Source organism: Cornus florida, unplaced genomic scaffold (assembly GCF_030987335.1).
Source record: "Cornus florida cultivar Cherokee Brave unplaced genomic scaffold, ASM3098733v1 CherokeeBrave_3.0.0_Hap2_Chr01, whole genome shotgun sequence".
Lineage (NCBI taxonomy): Eukaryota > Viridiplantae > Streptophyta > Magnoliopsida > Cornales > Cornaceae > Cornus > Cornus florida.
The window spans coordinates 14,412,351-14,419,697 of record NW_026775571.1 but is presented as its reverse complement, the minus strand read 5'-3'; the positions used below and the strand labels follow the sequence as shown (position 1 = coordinate 14,419,697).

The 7,347-nt window shown below is 36.2% G+C and overlaps 1 pseudogene; it reads left to right on the top strand.

The window, feature by feature from the left end:
- Positions 1-5,925: 5,925 nt before the first annotated feature.
- Positions 5,926-6,024, top strand: LOC132282583 (small nucleolar RNA R71; annotated as a pseudogene).
- The last annotated feature ends 1,323 nt before the right edge of the window (positions 6,025-7,347 follow it).

Sequence of the window (7,347 nt, the reverse complement as noted above, 5' to 3'; positions counted from 1 at the left end):
TATCCCCATCCTACAATTTATGTTGGCATTTGCAGTTGCCAAAAAGGGACGGCTAAGGATAATGAGAATTTGGCTCTTGGGGTTCAGAACCGGATCCGTGTCTATGACAACGAAATCAACGGGGAAGAAGAACTTATCAATCTTAATTAAAACATCCTCTATGATACCTCGGGGATTTTTGATAAATAGGTCAGCGAGTTACAAAACTACCAACATCGGTTTACATCTCCTAAGCCCAATTTGACATACACTGAATATGGAAGAAGGTTGACACTTGCTCCTAAGTTTAGAAGAGCCCGATTAATGACATGGTCACCGATAATGCAAGAAGTAGTAGGTGAACCGGGGTCCTTAAACTTTGGGAGAGTGTTATGTTGTAAAATGAGCTCACTTGCTCGGTCAAGACCACTTTCTTTGGTGCTTGACTTTTGTTCTTCCCCTTTTGGGTGCAAAGATCTTTCAAGAACTTGGCATAAGCCGAAATTTCCATAATTGCGTCCAAAAGTGGAAGATTAATCTTCACTTGCCTAAACATTTCAATGATTTCATTGGTCTTGGTCTTTTGTTTTTCAAGCAAAATGGATCATTTCAAGGCATCCGGAAATGGAGCTCTTGGCTCAAAAACTTTTTCAAAATTTTTCTTTGAAGAAATCTTCAACATAAGAATTTTTAAAATCCTTTCCAAGTTATTGTTCAATTCATCTTTCAAAACTTTGCTTAAATCATTTTCCATCACTTTTTCAATAAAGGAGTCATGCACATGCAATGAAGGAGAAATAGGATGTGAAACAGGACGGGTGTCAACTTTTGGTTACACCGGTTCACTCTTTTCATTGGACATACCTACTTGGTTGCTAACAATTCTCCCACTTCTCAAGGTTGTCACCGCATTGACATGCTCATGTGTGACCTTCTGATGAGGAATGAGTCTCTATAACACATTGTTGCTTTGGTGGTGCATTCAAAGGCATCTTTTCTTTCTCTCTAGCATTCAAAGTACTAGCTATTTGCCTAACTTGGGTTTCTAGCTTAGCAATGGATTGGGAATGGGAATGAAGCAATTGAGTATTTACCTCTAGAGTGTCTAGAGCGGTCAACACTTTCTCTTCAAAAGTGGGACTCCTAGAGTTTCTTTGAGAATATGATGATTGGTTAGGAAAATGAGAATTAGAAAATTGATTTCCATGTGATGATTGAAAAGAAGATTTAAAACCTTGGGAACCTTGGCTTTGCATTGGTGGTGCAATATACTTGTTTTGAAAACCACCTTGGGGAGGGTTTGAGCCTTCCTCTTGGCTTTTCTAAGAGAAGTTTGGATGGTTCCTCCAACTTGAATTGTAATAAGTGCCATAGGGATTATTCCTTTGGTTAACAAATGGAGCATTGACTTGCTCATGGGGCTCACTTTGCACATGTCCATGTGGACAATTGAAAGTAGAATGTAAAACACTTGAACAAGTCATGCAAGATTCATTAAATGCACGATGATGAACATGATTTGGGGAGGAAGATACTTGATTCGCTGAAGTTTTGTTGATAAAAAATTGATCAAACCTTTGAGATAAGATTTCATCTCGGCGGCTATGTCATTGGAGTTGTCAACTTGATATAAACAAACATTCTTCCTTCCACCTAGGTTTCTACCATTTTTAGAAGATAAGGATCTATGCATTGAATTTGTAACGACCCTGGATTTTTCAACCCGGTGTCCTGTGATGAACCGAAGATTAACCCGCTAACGAATCTAGATGCGGAAGCAAAAGAAATAAGACAATGGTCTCTCAAGGCATAACATACCCCTAAGACCCTAAGATGACCTTCCATGAGGTCACGGAACCCAAAGGAATAACTGGAAGCGAAAGCTAGAATGAAAAGGCCACTTGGTACCCTATGGCACCAATGACAACCAAAGGAGCAAGATCTAGTCCAAACTAGACCATGTGTGCCATAGAATGGCTCAAACAAGATAAACAAGGTCCTGTAGGAACAAACAAACGAAGTTAACCTATCTAGGCAACAAACCAAACAAAACCTACAAGGCAGCTCCATTTTGGTCGACTGAAATGGAGCTTCGGTCTGCCGAAATGAACCAAGAGAAGGAGAAGAATTGAGCCTTTATTTTGGTCGACTAAAATGACAAACCGGTCGACTGGTTTGTGGCTTGAAATTGAAATGGCTACTAGAATTGAGTTTTCACTGTTCAACAAAAACCACAAGAGCATCGATTGACCGAACTAGGCCAAAACATCAAAAATGGCTACTGGAATGCATGATTTTACTGTTCAATTGAAACCAAAAAGGGAATCGGTCAACCAAACTAACATTTCGGTCGACTGAAATGGCTCGAGAAAGTGCCTATGAACCTGTTATACACCAAAATGAAGAAGAAGTCCCTAAGCTTTATTTGAATCCCTCATGGTATGATCAAATTGCATTATATGCTAATGTGTGATGATGTGAACATACACGCAAGTGTAATATGACATTGTAAACATGCTGCAATAGCCTACAGCCTCATGACATCTCATTTACAGAATTTGACATGCCAAACCTCCAAAGTTGATAAAAATGTATTTTCAAGCAAAATATGGCACCAATTGAATACAAGTACAATTTTAAACTTGCTTGGCCCTTGGCCTCATGTCATACATATCAATTACCTTACAAAAAGTGTACTTATGTACACATTACATATTTAGAACAAAAATACAAATTTTGTCATACAAAGCTACAAATAGGATTTCACGCTAACAATTTCATGAAAATGTTACTTCAAGTCTACGAAACTTCCATGGCATAGTGTGCATCCCAAATCAAGGTCCCTATACCTGAAAAATGTCCCCACTATGTGGGTGAGTAACATAAAGCTACTCGTAGGAGATGAGCATACATCGACCTAACATTTTACAATTATATCACCTTAAGGTGAAACATGTTAAAGGGGCTCATGCCACCTAACGTCTATGTCAAAGTGAGACTCAGGAATCATCCTAAGCTACCCATGCAATTTAAGGTGAATAACGGCATACCAATATACATGCTCAAGTATATTAAGCAACGTTAAAACATGTTATACAATATACAAGTATACATTTCCAAGTATACTAAACCATATTAAGACAAGTCATGCAATGTCTAAGCATATTTACACAAGTATGCATTTTATATGAAAATCTCGTAAATCAAGCATACAAACACAAGTACACTAAGCTAAAAGAGATACGCCTAAAACAAGTATACACAGTATAAGCATACTAAATGAAATTAAAACTCACGAAGCAAGTATACAAGTTCAAGTATACTAAATAGGAATCAAATATCCAAGCCCAGCATTAATTCTCAAGTTACAAGTAATCCATAATTAACAACTTGAAATTAAATACGAAATCAAATAGTGAAAAAACTAGGACATGTGGTCGCTAGACCAAGCAGGTATTTTCGGGTAATTACGACTTACAAGGTACCACCTAGTGCGCACTTATGACTTAGAAGACTCTTATCTCCGTACTAGAGCCAAACCCTAGCCATCACATAAATTATGTCCTCATAAGCTTTCCAAAACCAACAAGTTCAAAACTTATACAAAATCAAATGCAAGTTACCACATTCTATGCACAAGTAAGGTTGAATCCACACAATTCATGTCCTAGAATTCAACTCTAAATAGCATATGACATGTCATGTCATCAATATGTAATTTATACACAAAATAAGAATATTTTACAACAATTGAGCCACATTACCCTCCTAAGCCACAAGTACTAAATATGTTACAATTTAGTATCAAGCTTTCAAGGTAAACAATTGTAATATTCTAACAAGCTATATACCTACACAAGATATATATAAACAAACTATTCAAGACAATGATATCATATAGCATGCTAAGTCAAATTACCATCCTTAGAGACGACAAGTACTAATTATATAATAAGTTAGTAGCATGCTCACAAGGTAATTAAACATATTACATTTCAAGAGATTATCAACCTAACATGAAAAATCTCTAGATTTCAAGTTAATTCCAAATAGGCTCAAATTAATATATGTTAAAGGTTATAACATGGTCTTCACATATATCATACCCAAAATTAATTTAAGCGACTACAACACTTAAAATAAAATTAATTAAGCTAATTAATTAATTTTCCTCTAGATTTTCAAACATATCCAAATGTCCTCAATTTAATATATGTTAAAGAACTCACCAAGGCCTACTTTAATATCACATTACAAGTTGATTTCATGCTTGATACAACTATGTAAATTAATCTTTCATAAAAGATAAATATTAAATAAATTTTGTAATTCTCATTCAAATACTCCTAATTTAATATATGTCAACAAGTATATCAAGGCCTAAATTACTAGTATGTCATAATTTAATTCTAAGCAACATACATCCATGTGAATTAAATCTTAATCATAGAAAATAATTAAATTAAATTCTAAAACTAGAACAAAAACATGCTTACAAGTTGTATATGCTCATATAACAATCAATACAACATTAATATAAACCTAAGACATCCCCTGTCTCATTTTGAGATAAAATTTCAAATCCCCACCGAATTGAAACCACTCCAAATCCGACGAAACTCTTAGGTTTTGTCGGGGATAACACGATGAACATGAATCCCAAGGAAGCCCCATGAAAATCCCAACTTGACTTCAAACCCGAACTAACAAAATGGTCAGAATTGGTTTCTAATAAGGGGAAAGATGCGTGTCGTCAAGACGAACATTAAACATTAAGGTATTATGATGTTTCAACAAAGGGAGGTGGCCGGAAAATGAAAAAGAAGGGTGGCAGCCGGCCAAGAGAGAGGGGAGAGAGAGAGAAAAATCTGACTTTTTCTCTTAAGACCTCCTATTTATAGAAAAACCCTAAAAGTGCCCCGAAAAGGTCCCGCCGAGTCCGGAAAAGTGAAATTTGAGCAAACTCACTCAAACGACAAAACTATGTGAACAAAAAAGATTCAAAATGAGAAAATATGAATAACGGAAGAAACGGCGTCAAAAATTGAGTCCCGAGCAGAGAGATATGCCCCAAACAAGTTCGGCGACAACCGGGTCCAAAAACCCTGAAATTGGACAAAAATGACCAGAAGGAAATTCTATGAGTATACGACTCGATGAAATGTGAAAATGAATCCCGTATGAGGTTCTAGGCTTAAAATAAGATATTTTGCAATAAGTTTCGTTAATTTCACAATGGCCCTTACAAAAAGGGTTAATTACAAAACTACCCTAGAATGAAAATATCTTCCAAAAGATATTTTCTTAGATACCCTTGAAATAAAATATCTTTAAAAGATATTTATGAAAAATACCCCAAGAAAAGAAAAAAATTCTAAAGAACTGTGCATCCATGCCTCTATGGACGGGAGCAACCAGAGTACTTTTCTGCAAAAGTAAAGATTCGTATTTCATGGAAACCACTTAGGATGAAGATACTTGAAATCAAAAACCAACTCTGAACACAAGGAGTGAGGTTCTGCCAACCAAGTGACAAACGGGGAAAAGATAAAATAGGGAAGAGGACAAAGCAGGGAAAAGGATGAAAAGTGAATAGTGTCGAAAAAACGAAAAATGTGAAAATGACTCGGTCCTTAAAGGAAGTTGTCAATCCAAAGGAAAAAGTCTCAGAAACCATTTCTGAGCACTCAAGATGACACTAAGTGATGAGAAACTGAACTCAGAAAAGAATTTTCAACGAAAAAAATTCATTCGTAAAATTCTAAGGAAAAAAGAAAGGAAGGAAATGACCGGGTCAATACAGAATTCTCACTCATGCTTTCATACAATTACCACACATCATTTTCATGCTTGTCAAGATAAGAACCACCCATAGGTTCATCAACCATACCCTTGTGATTATCCGGTAAACTTTCAAAGAAATATTGAACTAGTTGCCACTTAGGTATGTCATGATGAGGGCACTTTCTAAGAAAATCATTAAACCTTTCCCATGCCTCATGAAACATTTCCCCATCCCCTTGAGAAAATTCTCTAATTGAAGTTCTCATGGCATTGGTCTTTGAAACCGGGTAGTATTTTTTCAAGAACTCTTGTTGCATTTCTGCCCAAGAAGTTATCGAAAAAGGCTTAAGATTGTTGAACCAATATTTTGCCCTATCTTTAAGGGTGAAAGGAAAAATTTTAAGTCTTAAAACTTCTTCCGGCATGTCCGTGTATTTTACGGTGGAACACACTTCAAGAAACTCATTAGGCACATAATGGTCTCTTAAAGCAATGGGAGGATTCACAATTGGTGGTGCTAAATGAACACCTTGATTAACTTAAACCATAGGTGGTTATAGAGCAAAAATTGGCCGAGACATTCCTAATGGAACTTGGCCTTGTTGTTATGGGTGAATGAATAGTCTAGGCATGCCCATTGGTACTTGAACATTTTCATGATGCACATTAGGGTGGAGGATGCCTTGTTGGTCTATGTGACCAAGGTCCTCCACATGGTCGTCATTCAAATTCTCCATTGGTGAAATGGAGTGATGAGAACTACCTTTTCCCCTAGAGTTACGAACAACCGATTCAAGATGCAAATTAGGAGGGATAAGAGTAAGATTCAATGACCTACGACCATGCATACACTAACAAACAAATAACAATCACTTTGACCCCACAACAAATCTCCACATACAATGATCCCATGCTACCATATTTAAACAATATGCAAAGAAAAGTAAATTACCTCCACATGGGCTCACGATTTATCTAAGAATTAAAAAACTTGCCACCACGCAGGCCGACGATTTAACTAGAGATTGAGTTAGAAAGATCTCACAAAGGGTCCTTAAGCAACTTCAATTCATTTTTAATTTTAAAGCCTTGCTATGCTTTGCAATTTTTAGATTTTTAGCCCTTTTATGCTTAGCTTAGCTCTTTACTTTGAATTTTCCTTTGCTCAACTTCCCTTGCTCAATTCACCTAGCCAAATAAGAACAAAGACAATAAGTAACTAAAACTAAAGTAAAAAAAAAAAAGAAAGATACGATTAAAAGAGTACTAATTCCTAATTGTTTTCAAAACACGGCGTTGCCAATTCAATCCCCGGCGACAGCGCCAAAATTTGACTAGCCCCTTTCCAAGCGTTTAGAAAACGGACTTTTTAATGCGAGAGGTCGCTTTGCAAAGTCAAAATATGAACGTGGTTTTGGAAGCTTTTCTAGTCAAATTTATATTTATAAAACCACTACTACAACTAATGAAGTATAGCGAGTAGGGATCGTCCATAAAAATTATACGTGTTGGAATTTAACTTCAACTCTAGCGTATTAAAAGATCGAAAAGGAGGGTTGATTGGTTGATTACTCTAGAAAATAA